General features: G+C 45.5%; 16 non-coding genes across 16 annotated transcripts; all 16 read left to right on the forward strand.

The window, feature by feature from the left end:
* The first annotated feature begins 380 nt into the window (after positions 1–380).
* On the forward strand, positions 381–571 carry LOC141238663 (U2 spliceosomal RNA). The gene has a single exon (XR_012304115.1). It is a non-coding gene; the product is annotated as a U2 spliceosomal RNA (small nuclear RNA).
* Positions 572–1,685: 1,114 nt separating this feature from the next.
* LOC141238664 (U2 spliceosomal RNA) lies at positions 1,686–1,876 on the forward strand. The gene has a single exon (XR_012304116.1). It is a non-coding gene; the product is annotated as a U2 spliceosomal RNA (small nuclear RNA).
* Positions 1,877–2,994: 1,118 nt separating this feature from the next.
* LOC141238665 (U2 spliceosomal RNA) lies at positions 2,995–3,185 on the forward strand. The gene has a single exon (XR_012304117.1). It is a non-coding gene; the product is annotated as a U2 spliceosomal RNA (small nuclear RNA).
* Positions 3,186–4,305: 1,120 nt separating this feature from the next.
* On the forward strand, positions 4,306–4,496 carry LOC141238666 (U2 spliceosomal RNA). The gene has a single exon (XR_012304118.1). It is a non-coding gene; the product is annotated as a U2 spliceosomal RNA (small nuclear RNA).
* Positions 4,497–5,611: 1,115 nt separating this feature from the next.
* Positions 5,612–5,802, forward strand: LOC141238667 (U2 spliceosomal RNA). The gene has a single exon (XR_012304119.1). It is a non-coding gene; the product is annotated as a U2 spliceosomal RNA (small nuclear RNA).
* A 1,117-nt stretch (positions 5,803–6,919) lies between these two features.
* On the forward strand, positions 6,920–7,110 carry LOC141238668 (U2 spliceosomal RNA). Its single transcript, XR_012304120.1, has one exon. It is a non-coding gene; the product is annotated as a U2 spliceosomal RNA (small nuclear RNA).
* Positions 7,111–8,222: 1,112 nt separating this feature from the next.
* LOC141238670 (U2 spliceosomal RNA) lies at positions 8,223–8,413 on the forward strand. Its single transcript, XR_012304122.1, has one exon. It is a non-coding gene; the product is annotated as a U2 spliceosomal RNA (small nuclear RNA).
* Positions 8,414–9,534: 1,121 nt separating this feature from the next.
* Positions 9,535–9,725, forward strand: LOC141238671 (U2 spliceosomal RNA). Its single transcript, XR_012304123.1, has one exon. It is a non-coding gene; the product is annotated as a U2 spliceosomal RNA (small nuclear RNA).
* A 1,112-nt stretch (positions 9,726–10,837) lies between these two features.
* On the forward strand, positions 10,838–11,028 carry LOC141238672 (U2 spliceosomal RNA). Its single transcript, XR_012304124.1, has one exon. It is a non-coding gene; the product is annotated as a U2 spliceosomal RNA (small nuclear RNA).
* A 1,123-nt stretch (positions 11,029–12,151) lies between these two features.
* On the forward strand, positions 12,152–12,342 carry LOC141238673 (U2 spliceosomal RNA). Its single transcript, XR_012304125.1, has one exon. It is a non-coding gene; the product is annotated as a U2 spliceosomal RNA (small nuclear RNA).
* A 1,119-nt stretch (positions 12,343–13,461) lies between these two features.
* On the forward strand, positions 13,462–13,652 carry LOC141238674 (U2 spliceosomal RNA). The gene has a single exon (XR_012304126.1). It is a non-coding gene; the product is annotated as a U2 spliceosomal RNA (small nuclear RNA).
* A 1,120-nt stretch (positions 13,653–14,772) lies between these two features.
* On the forward strand, positions 14,773–14,963 carry LOC141238676 (U2 spliceosomal RNA). Its single transcript, XR_012304128.1, has one exon. It is a non-coding gene; the product is annotated as a U2 spliceosomal RNA (small nuclear RNA).
* Positions 14,964–16,079: 1,116 nt separating this feature from the next.
* Positions 16,080–16,270, forward strand: LOC141239000 (U2 spliceosomal RNA). Its single transcript, XR_012304441.1, has one exon. It is a non-coding gene; the product is annotated as a U2 spliceosomal RNA (small nuclear RNA).
* A 1,121-nt stretch (positions 16,271–17,391) lies between these two features.
* On the forward strand, positions 17,392–17,582 carry LOC141238976 (U2 spliceosomal RNA). Its single transcript, XR_012304417.1, has one exon. It is a non-coding gene; the product is annotated as a U2 spliceosomal RNA (small nuclear RNA).
* A 1,121-nt stretch (positions 17,583–18,703) lies between these two features.
* LOC141238677 (U2 spliceosomal RNA) lies at positions 18,704–18,894 on the forward strand. Its single transcript, XR_012304129.1, has one exon. It is a non-coding gene; the product is annotated as a U2 spliceosomal RNA (small nuclear RNA).
* A 1,119-nt stretch (positions 18,895–20,013) lies between these two features.
* Positions 20,014–20,204, forward strand: LOC141238678 (U2 spliceosomal RNA). Its single transcript, XR_012304130.1, has one exon. It is a non-coding gene; the product is annotated as a U2 spliceosomal RNA (small nuclear RNA).
* Positions 20,205–21,298: the final 1,094 nt, after the last annotated feature.

Below are 21,298 nucleotides of genomic sequence, written 5' to 3' on the forward strand. Positions count from 1 at the left end.
CAGCAGCCACCTTCAGTCTGCTGCTGGACAGCCAGCAGCAGCAGCAGCAGGAGAGGTAATTAATCAGCAACCCTCCTGCTAAGGGTAGACAGCTGCTCGTTCCACCCCCCTCCCCCCCCCGCCTTAATTGGTTCTCCTCCCTTCCAACGGTGTTGAGGCGGGTGGGAACAGCCGGGGGTTGAGGGTACTGTGCTAAAAGAGGTGGAGTTATGCAGATCTAAAACGCGTGGATTGCAGCAGCAGCAAGCCGAAAAGTGCAGGCATGTGAGGGATCTAGAGGTTGACAGCATGTCTTCTTAACGGGAGTCCAGGTGGCCATCTCCACAAATGGACTTTTCAGAATCCTTGGGTGGCACCGTAGTCGGAAACCAATTCTGGTTATCGCTTCTCGGCCTTTTGGCTAAGATCAAGTGTAGTATCTGTTCTTATCAGTTTAATATCTGATACGTCCCCTATCTGGGGACCATATATTAAATGGATTTTTAGAACAGGGAGATGGAAAAAGAGCTTGCTCTGTCCACTCCACGCATTGACCTGGTATTGCAGTATCTCCAGGACCGGTGCACCCCTTCTTTAATGCAGTTTCTAAAATCAGAAAGAATTGAATTCAATGCTTTTTGTTCATTTGGCTTGTTTGTCGGATTTTGGGATGGACTCTTTGGCTTTGCTTTTCTTCTCCTCATTGGATTTTTCATGTTAAAAGTTGCAGAAGCCAGATGACAAGCTCATTTTGGTTCAACTTCAGCAACTGTGCATTGCATTGCCATGTAATGTAATGCAATGCTATCTATCTAGCTCTCCCTCTATACTTCCTTTTGGATAAACAGACATATTAGGCAAGCATTTTGGAGCTTTCACCTAAATAACTACAGGTGGTGAGATAAGCTGCACAATATAATTGACCTTTCAGTATATTGTTGCACACACACCATCTATTTAGCAAATGCCCTTGTTATCAACAGCAGCCTTTTAAACTCACCTGAGCTAACAGGTATGTGAGCTGGTTACTCTGCTGCGCTTAAAATTTCTTTTTTGGTTTGCTACAATGCCTTTTCTGAAACGTTGTCTCCCTCTGCTGGAACACTGACTTCTTTCATTTAATGCCTGCAGACTGTAAAAGAGAAACCAACCCAAAAAGTTTGGTTGATTAGTCTGTGGCATTCTTTTAAACTGTTGCTTATGGCAGTCTCTGTGAGCTTCTCAGTGACATTCAGCCATCCAGGTATCCCGCCTGCAGTAGACGGAATGTGGCAATGGAACGCTGGCTGCGCGTGTCATAATAGGCTCTGAGCCTTTATATACCTGCGCACAGCAGCAGCCACCTTCAGTCTGCTGCTGGACAGCCAGCAGCAGCAGCAGCAGGAGAGGTAATTAATCAGCAACCCTCCTGCTAAGGGTAGACAGCTGCTCGCTCCACCCCCCCCCGCCTTAATTGGTTCTCCTCCCTTCCAACGGTGTTGAGGCGGGTGGGAACAGCCGGGGGTTGAGGGTACTGTGCTAAAAGAGGTGGAGTTATGCAGATCTAAAACGCGTGGATTGCAGCAGCAGCAAGCCGAAAAGTGCAGGCATGTGAGGGATCTAGAGGTTGACAGCATGTCTTCTTAACGGGAGTCCAGGTGGCCATCTCCACAAATGGACTTTTCAGAATCCTTGGGTGGCACCGTAGTCGGAAACCAATTCTGGTTATCGCTTCTCGGCCTTTTGGCTAAGATCAAGTGTAGTATCTGTTCTTATCAGTTTAATATCTGATACGTCCCCTATCTGGGGACCATATATTAAATGGATTTTTAGAACAGGGAGATGGAAAAAGAGCTTGCTCTGTCCACTCCACGCATTGACCTGGTATTGCAGTATCTCCAGGACCGGTGCACCCCTTCTTTAATGCAGTTTCTAAAATCAGAAAGAATTGAATTCAATGCTTTTTGTTCATTTGGCTTGTTTGTCGGATTTTGGGATGGACTCTTTGGCTTTGCTTTTCTTCTCCTCATTGGATTTTTCATGTTAAAAGTTGCAGAAGCCAGATGACAAGCTCATTTTGGTTCAACTTCAGCAACTGTGCATTGCATTGCCATGTAATGTAATGCAATGCTATCTATCTAGCTCTCCCTCTATACTTCCTTTTGGATAAACAGACATATTAGGCAAGCATTTTGGAGCTTTCACCTAAATAACTACAGGTGGTGAGATAAGCTGCACAATATAATTGACCTTTCAGTATATTGTTGCACACACACCATCTATTTAGCAAATGCCCTTGTTATCAACAGCAGCCTTTTAAACTCACCTGAGCTAACAGGTATGTGAGCTGGTTACTCTGCTGCGCTTAAAATTTCTTTTTTGGTTTGCTACAATGCCTTTTCTGAAACGTTGTCTCCCTCTGCTGGAACACTGACTTCTTTCATTTAATGCCTGCAGACTATAAAAGAGAAACCAACCCAAAAAGTTTGGTTGATTAGTCTGTGACATTCTTTTAAACTGTTGCTTATGGCGGTCTCTGTGAGCTTCTCAGTGACATTCAGCCATCCAGGTATCCCGCCTGCAGTAGACGGAATGTGGCAATGGAACGCTGGCTGCGCGTGTCATAATAGGCTCTGAGCCTTTATATACCTGCGCACAGCAGCAGCCACCTTCAGTCTGCTGCTGGACAGCCAGCAGCAGCAGCAGCAGGAGAGGTAATTAATCAGCAACCCTCCTGCTAAGGGTAGACAGCTGCTCGTTCCACCCCCCCCCCGCCGCCTTAATTGGTTCTCCTCCCTTCCAACGGTGTTGAGGCGGGTGGGAACAGCCGGGGGTTGAGGGTACTGTGCTAAAAGAGGTGGAGTTATGCAGATCTAAAACGCGTGGATTGCAGCAGCAGCAAGCCGAAAAGTGCAGGCATGTGAGGGATCTAGAGGTTGACAGCATGTCTTCTTAACGGGAGTCCAGGTGGCCATCTCCACAAATGGACTTTTCAGAATCCTTGGGTGGCACCGTAGTCGGAAACCAATTCTGGTTATCGCTTCTCGGCCTTTTGGCTAAGATCAAGTGTAGTATCTGTTCTTATCAGTTTAATATCTGATACGTCCCCTATCTGGGGACCATATATTAAATGGATTTTTAGAACAGGGAGATGGAAAAAGAGCTTGCTCTGTCCACTCCACGCATTGACCTGGTATTGCAGTATCTCCAGGACCGGTGCACCCCTTCTTTAATGCAGTTTCTAAAATCAGAAAGAATTGAATTCAATGCTTTTTGTTCATTTGGCTTGTTTGTCGGATTTTGGGATGGACTCTTTGGCTTTGCTTTTCTTCTCCTCATTGGATTTTTCATGTTAAAAGTTGCAGAAGCCAGATGACAAGCTCATTTTGGTTCAACTTCAGCAACTGTGCATTGCATTGCCATGTAATGTAATGCAATGCTATCTATCTAGCTCTCCCTCTATACTTCCTTTTGGATAAACAGACATATTAGGCAAGCATTTTGGAGCTTTCACCTAAATAACTACAGGTGGTGAGATAAGCTGCACAATATAATTGACCTTTCAGTATATTGTTGCACACACACCATCTATTTAGCAAATGCCCTTGTTATCAACAGCAGCCTTTTAAACTCACCTGAGCTAACAGGTATGTGAGCTGGTTACTCTGCTGCGCTTAAAATTTCTTTTTTGGTTTGCTACAATGCCTTTTCTGAAACGTTGTCTCCCTCTGCTGGAACACTGACTTCTTTCATTTAATGCCTGCAGACTATAAAAGAGAAACCAACCCAAAAAGTTTGGTTGATTAGTCTGTGGCATTCTTTTAAACTGTTGCTTATGGCGGTCTCTGTGAGCTTCTCAGTGACATTCAGCCATCCAGGTATCCCGCCTGCAGTAGACGGAATGTGGCAATGGAACGCTGGCTGCGCGTGTCATAATAGGCTCTGAGCCTTTATATACCTGCGCACAGCAGCAGCCACCTTCAGTCTGCTGCTGGACAGCCAGCAGCAGCAGCAGCAGCAGGAGAGGTAATTAATCAGCAACCCTCCTGCTAAGGGTAGACAGCTGCTCGTTCCACCCCCCCCCCCCGCCTTAATTGGTTCTCCTCCCTTCCAACGGTGTTGAGGCGGGTGGGAACAGCCGGGGGTTGAGGGTACTGTGCTAAAAGAGGTGGAGTTATGCAGATCTAAAACGCGTGGATTGCAGCAGCAGCAAGCCGAAAAGTGCAGGCATGTGAGGGATCTAGAGGTTGACAGCATGTCTTCTTAACGGGAGTCCAGGTGGCCATCTCCACAAATGGACTTTTCAGAATCCTTGGGTGGCACCGTAGTCGGAAACCAATTCTGGTTATCGCTTCTCGGCCTTTTGGCTAAGATCAAGTGTAGTATCTGTTCTTATCAGTTTAATATCTGATACGTCCCCTATCTGGGGACCATATATTAAATGGATTTTTAGAACAGGGAGATGGAAAAAGAGCTTGCTCTGTCCACTCCACGCATTGACCTGGTATTGCAGTATCTCCAGGACCGGTGCACCCCTTCTTTAATGCAGTTTCTAAAATCAGAAAGAATTGAATTCAATGCTTTTTGTTCATTTGGCTTGTTTGTCGGATTTTGGGATGGACTCTTTGGCTTTGCTTTTCTTCTCCTCATTGCATTTTTCATGTTAAAAGTTGCAGAAGCCAGATGACAAGCTCATTTTGGTTCAACTTCAGCAACTGTGCATTGCATTGCCATGTAATGTAATGCAATGCTATCTATCTAGCTCTCCCTCTATACTTCCTTTTGGATAAACAGACATATTAGGCAAGCATTTTGGAGCTTTCACCTAAATAACTACAGGTGGTGAGATAAGCTGCACAATATAATTGACCTTTCAGTATATTGTTGCACACACACCATCTATTTAGCAAATGCCCTTGTTATCAACAGCAGCCTTTTAAACTCACCTGAGCTAACAGGTATGTGAGCTGGTTACTCTGCTGCGCTTAAAATTTCTTTTTTGGTTTGCTACAATGCCTTTTCTGAAACGTTGTCTCCCTCTGCTGGAACACTGACTTCTTTCATTTAATGCCTGCAGACTATAAAAGAGAAACCAACCCAAAAAGTTTGGTTGATTAGTCTGTGGCATTCTTTTAAACTGTTGCTTATGGCGGTCTCTGTGAGCTTCTCAGTGACATTCAGCCATCCAGGTATCCCGCCTGCAGTAGACGGAATGTGGCAATGGAACGCTGGCTGCGCGTGTCATAATAGGCTCTGAGCCTTTATATACCTGCGCACAGCAGCAGCCACCTTCAGTCTGCTGCTGGACAGCCAGCAGCAGCAGCAGCAGGAGAGGTAATTAATCAGCAACCCTCCTGCTAAGGGTAGACAGCTGCTCGTTCCACCCCCCCCCCGCCTTAATTGGTTCTCCTCCCTTCCAACTGTGTTGAGGCGGGTGGGAACAGCCGGGGGTTGAGGGTACTGTGCTAAAAGAGGTGGAGTTATGCAGATCTAAAACGCGTGGATTGCAGCAGTAGCAAGCCGAAAAGTGCAGGCATGTGAGGGATCTAGAGGTTGACAGCATGTCTTCTTAACGGGAGTCCAGGTGGCCATCTCCACAAATGGACTTTTCAGAATCCTTGGGTGGCACCGTAGTCGGAAACCAATTCTGGTTATCGCTTCTCGGCCTTTTGGCTAAGATCAAGTGTAGTATCTGTTCTTATCAGTTTAATATCTGATACGTCCCCTATCTGGGGACCATATATTAAATGGATTTTTAGAACAGGGAGATGGAAAAAGAGCTTGCTCTGTCCACTCCACGCATTGACCTGGTATTGCAGTATCTCCAGGACCGGTGCACCCCTTCTTTAATGCAGTTTCTAAAATCAGAAAGAATTGAATTCAATGCTTTTTGTTCATTTGGCTTGTTTGTCGGATTTTGGGATGGACTCTTTGGCTTTGCTTTTCTTCTCCTCATTGGATTTTTCATGTTAAAAGTTGCAGAAGCCAGATGACAAGCTCATTTTGGTTCAACTTCAGCAACTGTGCATTGCATTGCCATGTAATGTAATGCAATGCTATCTATCTAGCTCTCCCTCTATACTTCCTTTTGGATAAACAGACATATTAGGCAAGCATTTTGGAGCTTTCACCTAAATAACTACAGGTGGTGAGATAAGCTGCACAATATAATTGACCTTTCAGTATATTGTTGCACACACACCATCTATTTAGCAAATGCCCTTGTTATCAACAGCAGCCTTTTAAACTCACCTGAGCTAACAGGTATGTGAGCTGGTTACTCTGCTGCGCTTAAAATTTCTTTTTTGGTTTGCTACAATGCCTTTTCTGAAACGTTGTCTCCCTCTGCTGGAACACTGACTTCTTTCATTTAATGCCTGCAGACTATAAAAGAGAAACCAACCCAAAAAGTTTGGTTGATTAGTCTGTGGCATTCTTTTAAACTGTTGCTTATGGCGGTCTCTGTGAGCTTCTCAGTGACATTCAGCCATCCAGGTATCCCGCCTGCAGTAGACGGAATGTGGCAATGGAACGCTGGCTGCGCGTGTCATAATAGGCTCTGAGCCTTTATATACCTGCGCACAGCAGCAGCCACCTTCAGTCTGCTGCTGGACAGCCAGCAGCAGCAGCAGCAGGAGAGGTAATTAATCAGCAACCCTCCTGCTAAGGGTAGACAGCTGCTCGTTCCACCCCCCCCCCCCGCCTTAATTGGTTCTCCTCCCTTCCAACTGTGTTGAGGCGGGTGGGAACAGCCGGGGGTTGAGGGTACTGTGCTAAAAGAGGTGGAGTTATGCAGATCTAAAACGCGTGGATTGCAGCAGCAGCAAGCCGAAAAGTGCAGGCATGTGAGGGATCTAGAGGTTGACAGCATGTCTTCTTAACGGGAGTCCAGGTGGCCATCTCCACAAATGGACTTTTCAGAATCCTTGGGTGGCACCGTAGTCGGAAACCAATTCTGGTTATCGCTTCTCGGCCTTTTGGCTAAGATCAAGTGTAGTATCTGTTCTTATCAGTTTAATATCTGATACGTCCCCTATCTGGGGACCATATATTAAATGGATTTTTAGAACAGGGAGATGGAAAAAGAGCTTGCTCTGTCCACTCCACGCATTGACCTGGTATTGCAGTATCTCCAGGACCGGTGCACCCCTTCTTTAATGCAGTTTCTAAAATCAGAAAGAATTTAATTCAATGCTTTTTGTTCATTTGGCTTGTTTGTCGGATTTTGGGATGGACTCTTTGGCTTTGCTTTTCTTCTCCTCATTGGATTTTTCATGTTAAAAGTTGCAGAAGCCAGATGACAAGCTCATTTTGGTTCAACTTCAGCAACTGTGCATTGCATTGCCATGTAATGTAATGCAATGCTATCTATCTAGCTCTCCCTCTATACTTCCTTTTGGATAAACAGACATATTAGGCAAGCATTTTGGAGCTTTCACCTAAATAACTACAGGTGGTGAGATAAGCTGCACAATATAATTGACCTTTCAGTATATTGTTGCACACACACCATCTATTTAGCAAATGCCCTTGTTATCAACAGCAGCCTTTTAAACTCACCTGAGCTAACAGGTATGTGAGCTGGTTACTCTGCTGCGCTTAAAATTTCTTTTTTGGTTTGCTACAATGCCTTTTCTGAAACGTTGTCTCCCTCTGCTGGAACACTGACTTCTTTCATTTAATGCCTGCAGACTATAAAAGAGAAACCAACCCAAAAAGTTTGGTTGATTAGTCTGTGGCATTCTTTTAAACTGTTGCTTATGGCGGTCTCTGTGAGCTTCTCAGTGACATTCAGCCATCCAGGTATCCCGCCTGCAGTAGACGGAATGTGGCAATGGAACGCTGGCTGCGCGTGTCATAATAGGCTCTGAGCCTTTATATACCTGCGCACAGCAGCAGCCACCTTCAGTCTGCTGCTGGACAGCCAGCAGCAGCAGCAGGAGAGGTAATTAATCAGCAACCCTCCTGCTAAGGGTAGACAGCTGCTCGTTCCACCCCCCCCCCGCCTTAATTGGTTCTCCTCCCTTCCAACGGTGTTGAGGCGGGTGGGAACAGCCGGGGGTTGAGGGTACTGTGCTAAAAGAGGTGGAGTTATGCAGATCTAAAACGCGTGGATTGCAGCAGCAGCAAGCCGAAAAGTGCAGGCATGTGAGGGATCTAGAGGTTGACAGCATGTCTTCTTAACGGGAGTCCAGGTGGCCATCTCCACAAATGGACTTTTCAGAATCCTTGGGTGGCACCGTAGTCGGAAACCAATTCTGGTTATCGCTTCTCGGCCTTTTGGCTAAGATCAAGTGTAGTATCTGTTCTTATCAGTTTAATATCTGATACGTCCCCTATCTGGGGACCATATATTAAATGGATTTTTAGAACAGGGAGATGGAAAAAGAGCTTGCTCTGTCCACTCCACGCATTGACCTGGTATTGCAGTATCTCCAGGACCGGTGCACCCCTTCTTTAATGCAGTTTCTAAAATCAGAAAGAATTGAATTCAATGCTTTTTGTTCATTTGGCTTGTTTGTCGGATTTTGGGATGGACTCTTTGGCTTTGCTTTTCTTCTCCTCATTGGATTTTTCATGTTAAAAGTTGCAGAAGCCAGATGACAAGCTCATTTTGGTTCAACTTCAGCAACTGTGCATTGCATTGCCATGTAATGTAATGCAATGCTATCTATCTAGCTCTCCCTCTATACTTCCTTTTGGATAAACAGACATATTAGGCAAGCATTTTGGAGCTTTCACCTAAATAACTACAGGTGGTGAGATAAGCTGCACAATATAATTGACCTTTCAGTATATTGTTGCACACACACCATCTATTTAGCAATTGCCCTTGTTATCAACAGCAGCCTTTTAAACTCACCTGAGCTAACAGGTATGTGAGCTGGTTACTCTGCTGCGCTTAAAATTTCTTTTTTGGTTTGCTACAATGCCTTTTCTGAAACGTTGTCTCCCTCTGCTGGAACACTGACTTCTTTCATTTAATGCCTGCAGACTATAAAAGAGAAACCAACCCAAAAAGTTTGGTTGATTAGTCTGTGGCATTCTTTTAAACTGTTGCTTATGGCGGTCTCTGTGAGCTTCTCAGTGACATTCAGCCATCCAGGTATCCCGCCTGCAGTAGACGGAATGTGGCAATGGAACGCTGGCTGCGCGTGTCATAATAGGCTCTGAGCCTTTATATACCTGCGCACAGCAGCAGCCACCTTCAGTCTGCTGCTGGAAAGCCAGCAGCAGCAGCAGCAGCAGGAGAGGTAATTAATCAGCAACCCTCCTGCTAAGGGTAGACAGCTGCTCGTTCCACCCCCCCCCCCCCGCCTTAATTGGTTCTCCTCCCTTCCAACGGTGTTGAGGCGGGTGGGAACAGCCGGGGGTTGAGGGTACTGTGCTAAAAGAGGTGGAGTTATGCAGATCTAAAACGCGTGGATTGCAGCAGCAGCAAGCCGAAAAGTGCAGGCATGTGAGGGATCTAGAGGTTGACAGCATGTCTTCTTAACGGGAGTCCAGGTGGCCATCTCCACAAATATACTTTTCAGAATCCTTGGGTGGCACCGTAGTCGGAAACCAATTCTGGTTATCGCTTCTCGGCCTTTTGGCTAAGATCAAGTGTAGTATCTGTTCTTATCAGTTTAATATCTGATACGTCCCCTATCTGGGGACCATATATTAAATGGATTTTTAGAACAGGGAGATGGAAAAAGAGCTTGCTCTGTCCACTCCACGCATTGACCTGGTATTGCAGTATCTCCAGGACCGGTGCACCCCTTCTTTAATGCAGTTTCTAAAATCAGAAAGAATTGAATTCAATGCTTTTTGTTCATTTGGCTTGTTTGTCGGATTTTGGGATGGACTCTTTGGCTTTGCTTTTCTTCTCCTCATTGGATTTTTCATGTTAAAAGTTGCAGAAGCCAGATGACAAGCTCATTTTGGTTCAACTTCAGCAACTGTGCATTGCATTGCCATGTAATGTAATGCAATGCTATCTATCTAGCTCTCCCTCTATACTTCCTTTTGGATAAACAGACATATTAGGCAAGCATTTTGGAGCTTTCACCTAAATAACTACAGGTGGTGAGATAAGCTGCACAATATAATTGACCTTTCAGTATATTGTTGCACACACACCATCTATTTAGCAAATGCCCTTGTTATCAACAGCAGCCTTTTAAACTCACCTGAGCTAACAGGTATGTGAGCTGGTTACTCTGCTGCGCTTAAAATTTCTTTTTTGGTTTGCTACAATGCCTTTTCTGAAACGTTGTCTCCCTCTGCTGGAACACTGACTTCTTTCATTTAATGCCTGCAGACTATAAAAGAGAAACCAACCCAAAAAGTTTGGTTGATTAGTCTGTGGCATTCTTTTAAACTGTTGCTTATGGCGGTCTCTGTGAGCTTCTCAGTGACATTCAGCCATCCAGGTATCCCGCCTGCAGTAGCCGGAATGTGGCAATGGAACGCTGGCTGCGCGTGTCATAATAGGCTCTGAGCCTTTATATACCTGCGCACAGCAGCAGCCACCTTCAGTCTGCTGCTGGACAGCCAGCAGCAGCAGCAGGAGAGGTAATTAATCAGCAACCCTCCTGCTAAGGGTAGACAGCTGCTCGTTCCACCCCCCCCCCGCCTTAATTGGTTCTACTCCCTTCCAACGGTGTTGAGGCGGGTGGGAACAGCCGGGGGTTGAGGGTACTGTGCTAAAAGAGGTGGAGTTATGCAGATCTAAAACGCGTGGATTGCAGCAGCAGCAAGCCGAAAAGTGCAGGCATGTGAGGGATCTAGAGGTTGACAGCATGTCTTCTTAACGGGAGTCCAGGTGGCCATCTCCACAAATGGACTTTTCAGAATCCTTGGGTGGCACCGTAGTCGGAAACCAATTCTGGTTATCGCTTCTCGGCCTTTTGGCTAAGATCAAGTGTAGTATCTGTTCTTATCAGTTTAATATCTGATACGTCCCCTATCTGGGGACCATATATTAAATGGATTTTTAGAACAGGGAGATGGAAAAAGAGCTTGCTCTGTCCACTCCACGCATTGACCTGGTATTGCAGTATCTCCAGGACCGGTGCACCCCTTCTTTAATGCAGTTTCTAAAATCAGAAAGAATTGAATTCAATGCTTTTTGTTCATTTGGCTTGTTTGTCGGATTTTGGGATGGACTCTTTGGCTTTGCTTTTCTTCTCCTCATTGGATTTTTCATGTTAAAAGTTGCAGAAGCCAGATGACAAGCTCATTTTGGTTCAACTTCAGCAACTGTGCATTGCATTGCCATGTAATGTACTGCAATGCTATCTATCTAGCTCTCCCTCTATACTTCCTTTTGGATAAACAGACATATTAGGCAAGCATTTTGGAGCTTTCACCTAAATAACTACAGGTGGTGAGATAAGCTGCACAATATAATTGACCTTTCAGTATATTGTTGCACACACACCATCTATTTAGCAAATGCCCTTGTTATCAACAGCAGCCTTTTAAACTCACCTGAGCTAACAGGTATGTGAGCTGGTTACTCTGCTGCGCTTAAAATTTCTTTTTTGGTTTGCTACAATGCCTTTTCTGAAACGTTGTCTCCCTCTGCTGGAACACTGACTTCTTTCATTTAATGCCTGCAGACTATAAAAGAGAAACCAACCCAAAAAGTTTGGTTGATTAGTCTGTGGCATTCTTTTAAACTGTTGCTTATGGCGGTCTCTGTGAGCTTCTCAGTGACATTCAGCCATCCAGGTATCCCGCCTGCAGTAGACGGAATGTGGCAATGGAACGCTGGCTGCGCGTGTCATAATAGGCTCTGAGCCTTTATATACCCGCGCACAGCAGCAGCCACCTTCAGTCTGCTGCTGGACAGCCAGCAGCAGCAGCAGCAGCAGCAGGAGAGGTAATTAATCAGCAACCCTTCTGCTAAGGGTAGACAGCTGCTCGTTACACCCCCCCCCCCCGCCTTAATTGGTTCTCCTCCCTTCCAACGGTGTTGAGGCGGGTGGGAACAGCCGGGGGTTGAGGGTACTGTGCTAAAAGAGGTGGAGTTATGCAGATCTAAAACGCGTGGATTGCAGCAGCAGCAAGCCGAAAAGTGCAGGCATGTGAGGGATCTAGAGGTTGACAGCATGTCTTCTTAACGGGAGTCCAGGTGGCCATCTCCACAAATGGACTTTTCAGAATCCTTGGGTGGCACCGTAGTCGGAAACCAATTCTGGTTATCGCTTCTCGGCCTTTTGGCTAAGATCAAGTGTAGTATCTGTTCTTATCAGTTTAATATCTGATACGTCCCCTATCTGGGGACCATATATTAAATGGATTTTTAGAACAGGGAGATGGAAAAAGAGCTTGCTCTGTCCACTCCACGCATTGACCTGGTATTGCAGTATCTCCAGGACCGGTGCACCCCTTCTTTAATGCAGTTTCTAAAATCAGAAAGAATTGAATTCAATGCTTTTTGTTCATTTGGCTTGTTTGTTGGATTTTGGGATGGACTCTTTGGCTTTGCTTTTCTTCTCCTCATTGGATTTTTCATGTTAAAAGTTGCAGAAGCCAGATGACAAGCTCATTTTGGTTCAACTTCAGCAACTGTGCATTGCATTGCCATGTAATGTAATGCAATGCTATCTATCTAGCTCTCCCTCTATACTTCCTTTTGGATAAACAGACATATTAGGCAAGCATTTTGGAGCTTTCACCTAAATAACTACAGGTGGTGAGATAAGCTGCACAATATAATTGACCTTTCAGTATATTGTTGCACACACACCATCTATTTAGCAAATGCCCTTGTTATCAACAGCAGCCTTTTAAACTCACCTGAGCTAACAGGTATGTGAGCTGGTTACTCTGCTGCGCTTAAAATTTCTTTTTTGGTTTGCTACAATGCCTTTTCTGAAACGTTGTCTCCCTCTGCTGGAACACTGACTTCTTTCATTTAATGCCTGCAGACTATAAAAGAGAAACCAACCCAAAAAGTTTGGTTGATTAGTCTGTGGCATTCTTTTAAACTGTTGCTTATGGCGGTCTCTGTGAGCTTCTCAGTGACATTCAGCCATCCAGGTATCCCGCCTGCAGTAGACGGAATGTGGCAATGGAACGCTGGCTGCGCGTGTCATAATAGGCTCTGAGCCTTTATATACCTGCGCACAGCAGCAGCCACCTTCAGTCTGCTGCTGGACAGCCAGCAGCAGCAGCAGCAGCAGGAGAGGTAATTAATCAGCAACCCTCCTGCTAAGGGTAGACAGCTGCTCGTTCCACCCCCCCCCCCGCCTTAATTGGTTCTCCTCCCTTCCAACGGTGTTGAGGCGGGTGGGAACAGCCGGGGGTTGAGGGTACTGTGCTAAAAGAGGTGGAGTTATGCAGATCTAAAACGCGTGGATTGCAGCAGCAGCAAGCCGAAAAGTGCAGGCATGTGAGGGATCTAGAGGTTGACAGCATGTCTTCTTAACGGGAGTCCAGGTGGCCATCTCCACAAATGGACTTTTCAGAATCCTTGGGTGGCACCGTAGTCGGAAACCAATTCTGGTTATCGCTTCTCGGCCTTTTGGCTAAGATCAAGTGTAGTATCTGTTCTTATCAGTTTAATATCTGATACGTCCCCTATCTGGGGACCATATATTAAATGGATTTTTAGAACAGGGAGATGGAAAAAGAGCTTGCTCTGTCCACTCCACGCATTGACCTGGTATTGCAGTATCTCCAGGACCGGTGCACCCCTTCTTTAATGCAGTTTCTAAAATCAGAAAGAATTGAATTCAATGCTTTTTGTTCATTTGGCTTGTTTGTCGGATTTTGGGATGGACTCTTTGGCTTTGCTTTTCTTCTCCTCATTGGATTTTTCATGTTAAAAGTTGCAGAAGCCAGATGACAAGCTCATTTTGGTTCAACTTCAGCAACTGTGCATTGCATTGCCATGTAATGTAATGCAATGCTATCTATCTAGCTCTCCCTCTATACTTCCTTTTGGATAAACAGACATATTAGGCAAGCATTTTGGAGCTTTCACCTAAATAACTACAGGTGGTGAGATAAGCTGCACAATATAATTGACCTTTCAGTATATTGTTGCACACACACCATCTATTTAGCAAATGCCCTTGTTATCAACAGCAGCCTTTTAAACTCACCTGAGCTAACAGGTATGTGAGCTGGTTACTCTGCTGCGCTTAAAATTTCTTTTTTGGTTTGCTACAATGCCTTTTCTGAAACGTTGTCTCCCTCTGCTGGAACACTGACTTCTTTCATTTAATGCCTGCAGACTATAAAAGAGAAACCAACCCAAAAAGTTTGGTTGATTAGTCTGTGGCATTCTTTTAAACTGTTGCTTATGGCGGTCTCTGTGAGCTTCTCAGTGACATTTAGCCATCCAGGTATCCCGCCTGCAGTAGACGGAATGTGGCAATGGAACGCTGGCTGCGCGTGTCATAATAGGCTCTGAGCCTTTATATACCTGCGCACAGCAGCAGCCACCTTCAGTCTGCTGCTGGACAGCCAGCAGCAGCAGCAGCAGCAGGAGAGGTAGTTAATCAGCAACCCTCCTGCTAAGGGTAGACAGCTGCTCGTTCCACCCCCCCCCCCCGCATTAATTGGTTCTCCTCCCTTCCAACGGTGTTGAGGCGGGTGGGAACAGCCGGGGGTTGAGGGTACTGTGCTAAAAGAGGTGGAGTTATGCAGATCTAAAACGCGTGGATTGCAGCAGCAGCAAGCCGAAAAGTGCAGGCATGTGAGGGATCTAGAGGTTGACAGCATGTCTTCTTAACGGGAGTCCAGGTGGCCATCTCCACAAATGGACTTTTCAGAATCCTTGGGTGGCACCGTAGTCGGAAACCAATTCTGGTTATCGCTTCTCGGCCTTTTGGCTAAGATCAAGTGTAGTATCTGTTCTTATCAGTTTAATATCTGATACGTCCCCTATCTGGGGACCATATATTAAATGGATTTTTAGAACAGGGAGATGGAAAAAGAGCTTGCTCTGTCCACTCCACGCATTGACCTGGTATTGCAGTATCTCCAGGACCGGTGCACCCCTTCTTTAATGCAGTTTCTAAAATCAGAAAGAATTGAATTCAATGCTTTTTGTTCATTTGGCTTGTTTGTCGGATTTTGGGATGGACTCTTTGGCTTTGCTTTTCTTCTCCTCATTGGATTTTTCATGTTAAAAGTTGCAGAAGCCAGATGACAAGCTCATTTTGGTTCAACTTCAGCAACTGTGCATTGCATTGCCATGTAATGTAATGCAATGCTATCTATCTAGCTCTCCCTCTATACTTCCTTTTGGATAAACAGACATATTAGGCAAGCATTTTGGAGCTTTCACCTAAATAACTACAGGTGGTGAGATAAGCTGCACAATATAATTGACCTTTCAGTATATTGTTGCACACACACCATCTATTTAGCAAATGCCCTTGTTATCAACAGCAGCCTTTTAAACTCACCTGAGCTAACAGGTATGTGAGCTGGTTACTCTGCTGCGCTTAAAATTTCTTTTTTGGTTTGCTACAATGCCTTTTCTGAAACGTTGTCTCCCTCTGCTGGAACACTGACTTCTTTCATTTAATGCCTGCAGACTATAAAAGAGAAACCAACCCAAAAAATTTGGTTGATTAGTCTGTGGCATTCTTTTAAACTGTTGCTTATGGCGGTCTCTGTGAGCTTCTCAGTGACATTCAGCCATCCAGGTATCCCGCCTGCAGTAGACGGAATGTGGCAATGGAACGCTGGCTGCGCGTGTCATAATAGGCTCTGAGCCTTTATATACCTGCGCACAGCAGCAGCCACCTTCAGTCTGCTGCTGGACAGCCAGCAGCAGCAGCAGCAGCAGGAGAGGTAATTAATCAGCAACCCTCCTGCTAAGGGTAGACAGCTGCTCGTTCCACCCCCCCCGCCTTAATTGGTTCTCCTCCCTTCCAACGGTGTTGAGGCGGGTGGGAACAGCCGGGGGTTGAGGGTACTGTGCTAAAAGAGGTGGAGTTATGCAGATCTAAAACGCGTGGATTGCAGCAGCAGCAAGCCGAAAAGTGCAGGCATGTGAGGGATCTAGAGGTTGACAGCATGTCTTCTTAACGGGAGTCCAGGTGGCCATCTCCACAAAAGGACTTTTCAGAATCCTTGGGTGGCACCGTAGTCGGAAACCAATTCTGGTTATCGCTTCTCGGCCTTTTGGCTAAGATCAAGTGTAGTATCTGTTCTTATCAGTTTAATATCTGATACGTCCCCTATCTGTGGACCATATATTAAATGGATTTTTAGAACAGGGAGATGGAAAAAGAGCTTGCTCTGTCCACTCCACGCATTGACCTGGTATTGCAGTATCTCCAGGACCGGTGCACCCCTTCTTTAATGCAGTTTCTAAAATCAGAAAGAATTGAATTCAATGCTTTTTGTTCATTTGGCTTGTTTGTCGGATTTTGGGATGGACTCTTTGGCTTTGCTTTTCTTCTCCTCATTGGATTTTTCATGTTAAAAGTTGCAGAAGCCAGATGACAAGCTCATTTTGGTTCAACTTCAGCAACTGTGCATTGCATTGCCATGTAATGTAATGCAATGCTATCTATCTAGCTCTCCCTCTATACTTCCTTTTGGATAAACAGACATATTAGGCAAGCATTTTGGAGCTTTCACCTAAATAACTACAGGTGGTGAGATAAGCTGCACAATATAATTGACCTTTCAGTATATTGTTGCACACACACCATCTATTTAGCAAATGCCCTTGTTATCAACAGCAGCCTTTTAAACTCACCTGAGCTAACAGGTATGTGCGCTGGTTACTCTGCTGCGCTTAAAATTTCTTTTTTGGTTTGCTACAATGCCTTTTCTGAAACGTTGTCTCCCTCTGCTGGAACACTGACTTCTTTCATTTAATGCCTGCAGACTATAAAAGAGAAACCAACCCAAAAAATTTGGTTGATTAGTCTGTGGCATTCTTTTAAACTGTTGCTTATGGCGGTCTCTGTGAGCTTCTCAGTGACATTCAGCCATCCAGGTATCCCGCCTGCAGTAGACGGAATGTGGCAATGGAACGCTGGCTGCGCGTGTCATAATAGGCTCTGAGCCTTTATATACCTGCGCACAGCAGCAGCCACCTTCAGTCTGCTGCTGGACAGCCAGCAGCAGCAGCAGCAGCAGGAGAGGTAATTAATCAGCAACCCTCCTGCTAAGGGTAGACAGCTGCTCGTTCCACCCCCCCCCCCCCGCCTTAATTGGTTCTCCTCCCTTCCAACGGTGTTGAGGCGGGTGGGAACAGCCGGGGGTTGAGGGTACTGTGCTAAAAGAGGTGGAGTTATGCAGATCTGAAACGCGTGGATTGCAGCAGCAGCAAGCCGAAAAGTGCAGGCATGTGAGGGATCTAGAGGTTGACAGCATGTCTTCTTAACGGGAGTCCAGGTGGCCATCTCCACAAATGGACTTTTCAGAATCCTTGGGTGGCACCGTAGTCGGAAACCAATTCTGGTTATCGCTTCTCGGCCTTTTGGCTAAGATCAAGTGTAGTATCTGTTCTTATCAGTTTAATATCTGATACGTCCCCTATCTGGGGACCATATATTAAATGGATTTTTAGAACAGGGAGATGGAAAAAGAGCTTGTTCTGTCCACTCCACGCATTGACCTGGTATTGCAGTATCTCCAGGACCGGTGCACCCCTTCTTTAATGCAGTTTCTAAAATCAGAAAGAATTGAATTCAATGCTTTTTGTTCATTTGGCTTGTTTGTCGGATTTTGGGATGGACTCTTTGGCTTTGCTTTTCTTCTCCTCATTGGATTTTTCATGTTAAAAGTTGCAGAAGCCAGATGACAAGCTCATTTTGGTTCAACTTCAGCAACTGTGCATTGCATTGCCATGTAATGTAATGCAATGCTATCTATCTAGCTCTCCCTCTATACTTCCTTTTGGATAAACAGACATATTAGGCAAGCATTTTGGAGCTTTCACCTAAATAACTACAGGTGGTGAGATAAGCTGCACAATATAATTGACCTTTCAGTATATTGTTGCACACACACCATCTATTTAGCAAATGCCCTTGTTATCAACAGCAGCCTTTTAAACTCACCTGAGCTAACAGGTATGTGAGCTGGTTACTCTGCTGCGCTTAAAATTTCTTTTTTGGTTTGCTACAATGCCTTTTCTGAAACGTTGTCTCCCTCTGCTGGAACACTGACTTCTTTCATTTAATGCCTGCAGACTATAAAAGAGAAACCAACCCAAAAAGTTTGGTTGATTAGTCTGTGGCATTCTTTTAAACTGTTGCTTATGGCGGTCTCTGTGAGCTTCTCAGTGACATTCAGCCATCCAGGTATCCCGCCTGCAGTAGACGGAATGTGGCAATGGAACGCTGGCTGCGCGTGTCATAATAGGCTCTGAGCCTTTATATACCTGCGCACAGCAGCAGCCACCTTCAGTCTGCTGCTGGACAGCCAGCAGCAGCAGCAGCAGCAGGAGAGGTAATTAATCAGCAACCCTCCTGCTAAGGGTAGACAGCTGCTCGTTCCACCCCCCACCCCCCGCCTTAATTGGTTCTCCTCCCTTCCAACGGTGTTGAGGCGGGTGGGAACAGCCGGGGGTTGAGGGTACTGTGCTAAAAGAGGTGGAGTTATGCAGATCTAAAACGCGTGGATTGCAGCAGCAGCAAGCCGAAAAGTGCAGGCATGTGAGGGATCTAGAGGTTGACAGCATGTCTTCTTAACGGGAGTCCAGGTGGCCATCTCCACAAATGGACTTTTCAGAATCCTTGGGTGGCACCGTAGTCGGAAACCAATTCTGGTTATCGCTTCTCGGCCTTTTGGCTAAGATCAAGTGTAGTATCTGTTCTTATCAGTTTAATATCTGATACGTCCCCTATCTGGGGACCATATATTAAATGGATTTTTAGAACAGGGAGATGGAAAAAGAGCTTGCTCTGTCCACTCCACGCATTGACCTGGTATTGCAGTATCTCCAGGACCGGTGCACCCCTTCTTTAATGCAGTTTCTAAAATCAGAAAGAATTGAATTCAATGCTTTTTGTTAATTTGGCTTGTTTGTCGGATTTTGGGATGGACTCTTTGGCTTTGCTTTTCTTCTCCTCATTGGATTTTTCATGTTAAAAGTTGCAGAAGCCAGATGACAAGCTCATTTTGGTTCAACTTCAGCAACTGTGCATTGCATTGCCATGTAATGTAATGCAATGCTATCTATCTAGCTCTCCCTCTATACTTCCTTTTGGATAAACAGACATATTAGGCAAGCATTTTGGAGCTTTCACCTAAATAACTACAGGTGGTGAGATAAGCTGCACAATATAATTGACCTTTCAGTATATTGTTGCACACACACCATCTATTTAGCAAATGCCCTTGTTATCAACAGCAGCCTTTTAAACTCACCTGAGCTAACAGGTATGTGAGCTGGTTACTCTGCTGCGCTTAAAATTTCTTTTTTGGTTTGCTACAATGCCTTTTCTGAAACGTTGTCTCCCTCTGCTGGAACACTGACTTCTTTCATTTAATGCCTGCAGACTATAAAAGAGAAACCAACCCAAAAAGTTTGGTTGATTAGTCTGTGGCATTCTTTTAAACTGTTGCTTATGGCGGTCTCTGTGAGCTTCTCAGTGACATTCAGCCATCCAGGTATCCCGCCTGCAGTAGACGGAATGTGGCAATGGAACGCTGGCTGCGCGTGTCATAATAGGCTCTGAGCCTTTATATACCTGCGCACAGCAGCAGCCACCTTCAGTCTGCTGCTGGACAGCCAGCAGCAGCAGCAGCAGCAGGAGAGGTAATTAATCAGCAACCCTCCTGCTAAGGGTAGACAGCTGCTCGTTCCACCCCCCCCCCCGCCTTAATTGGTTCTCCTCCCTTCCAACGGTGTTGAGGCGGGTGGGAACAGCCGGGGGTTGAGGGTACTGTGCTAAAAGAGGTGGAGTTATGCAGATCTAAAACGCGTGGATTGCAGCAGCAGCAAGCCGAAAAGTGCAGGCATGTGAGGGATCTAGAGGTTGACAGCATGTCTTCTTAACGGGAGTCCAGGTGGCCATCTCCACAAATGGACTTTTCAGAATCCTTGGGTGGCACCGTAGTTGGAAACCAATTCTGGTTATCGCTTCTCGGCCTTTTGGCTAAGATCAAGTGTAGTATCTGTTCTTATCAGTTTAATATCTGATACGTCCCCTATCTGGGGACCATATATTAAATGGATTTTTAGAACAGGGAGATGGAAAAAGAGCTTGCTCTGTCCACTCCACGCATTGACCTGGTATTGCAGTATCTCCAGGACCGGTGCACCCCTTCTTTAATGCAGTTTCTAAAATCAGAAAGAATTGAATTCAATGCTTTTTGTTCATTTGGCTTGTTTGTCGGATTTTGGGATGGACTCTTTGGCTTTGCTTTTCTTCTCCTCATTGGATTTTTCATGTTAAAAGTTGCAGAAGCCAGATGACAAGCTCATTTTGGTTCAACTTCAGCAACTGTGCATTGCATTGCCATGTAATGTAATGCAATGCTATCTATCTAGCTCTCCCTCTATACTTCCTTTTGGATAAACAGACATATTAGGCAAGCATTTTGGAGCTTTCACCTAAATAACTACAGGTGGTGAGATAAGCTGCACAATATAATTGACCTTTCAGTATATTGTTGCACACACACCATCTATTTAGCAAATGCCCTTGTTATCAACAGCAGCCTTTTAAACTCACCTGAGCTAACAGGTATGTGAGCTTGTTACTCTGCTGCGCTTAAAATTTCTTTTTTGGTTTGCTACAATGCCTTTTCTGAAACGTTGTCTCCCTCTGCTGGAACACTGACTTCTTTCATTTAATGCCTGCAGACTATAAAAGAGAAACCAACCCAAAAAGTTTGGTTGATTAGTCTGTGGCATTCTTTTAAACTGTTGCTTATGGCGGTCTCTGTGAGCTTCTCAGTGACATTCAGCCATCCAGGTATCCCGCCTGCAGTAGACGGAATGTGGCAATGGAACGCTGGCTGCGCGTGTCATAATAGGCTCTGAGCCTTTATATACCTGCTCACAGCAGCAGCCACCTTCAGTCTGCTGCTGGACAGCCAGCAGCAGCAGCAGCAGCAGGAGAGGTAATTAATCAGCAACCCTCCTGCTAAGGGTAGACAGCTGCTCGTTCCACCCCCCCCCCCGCCTTAATTGGTTCTCCTCCCTTCCAACGGTGTTGAGGCGGGTGGGAACAGCCGGGGGTTGAGGGTACTGTGCTAAAAGAGGTGGAGTTATGCAGATCTAAAACGCGTGGATTGCAGCAGCAGCAAGCCGAAAAGTGCAGGCATGTGAGGGATCTAGAGGTTGACAGCATGTCTTCTTAACGGGAGTCCAGGTGGCCATCTCCACAAATGGACTTTTCAGAATCCTTGGGTGGCA

The sequence above is a fragment of the Phyllobates terribilis genome, unplaced genomic scaffold (genome assembly GCF_046119375.1).
Source record: "Phyllobates terribilis strain yellow unplaced genomic scaffold, ASM4611937v1 Scaffold_763__1_contigs__length_703860, whole genome shotgun sequence".
Taxonomy (NCBI): domain Eukaryota; kingdom Metazoa; phylum Chordata; class Amphibia; order Anura; family Dendrobatidae; genus Phyllobates; species Phyllobates terribilis.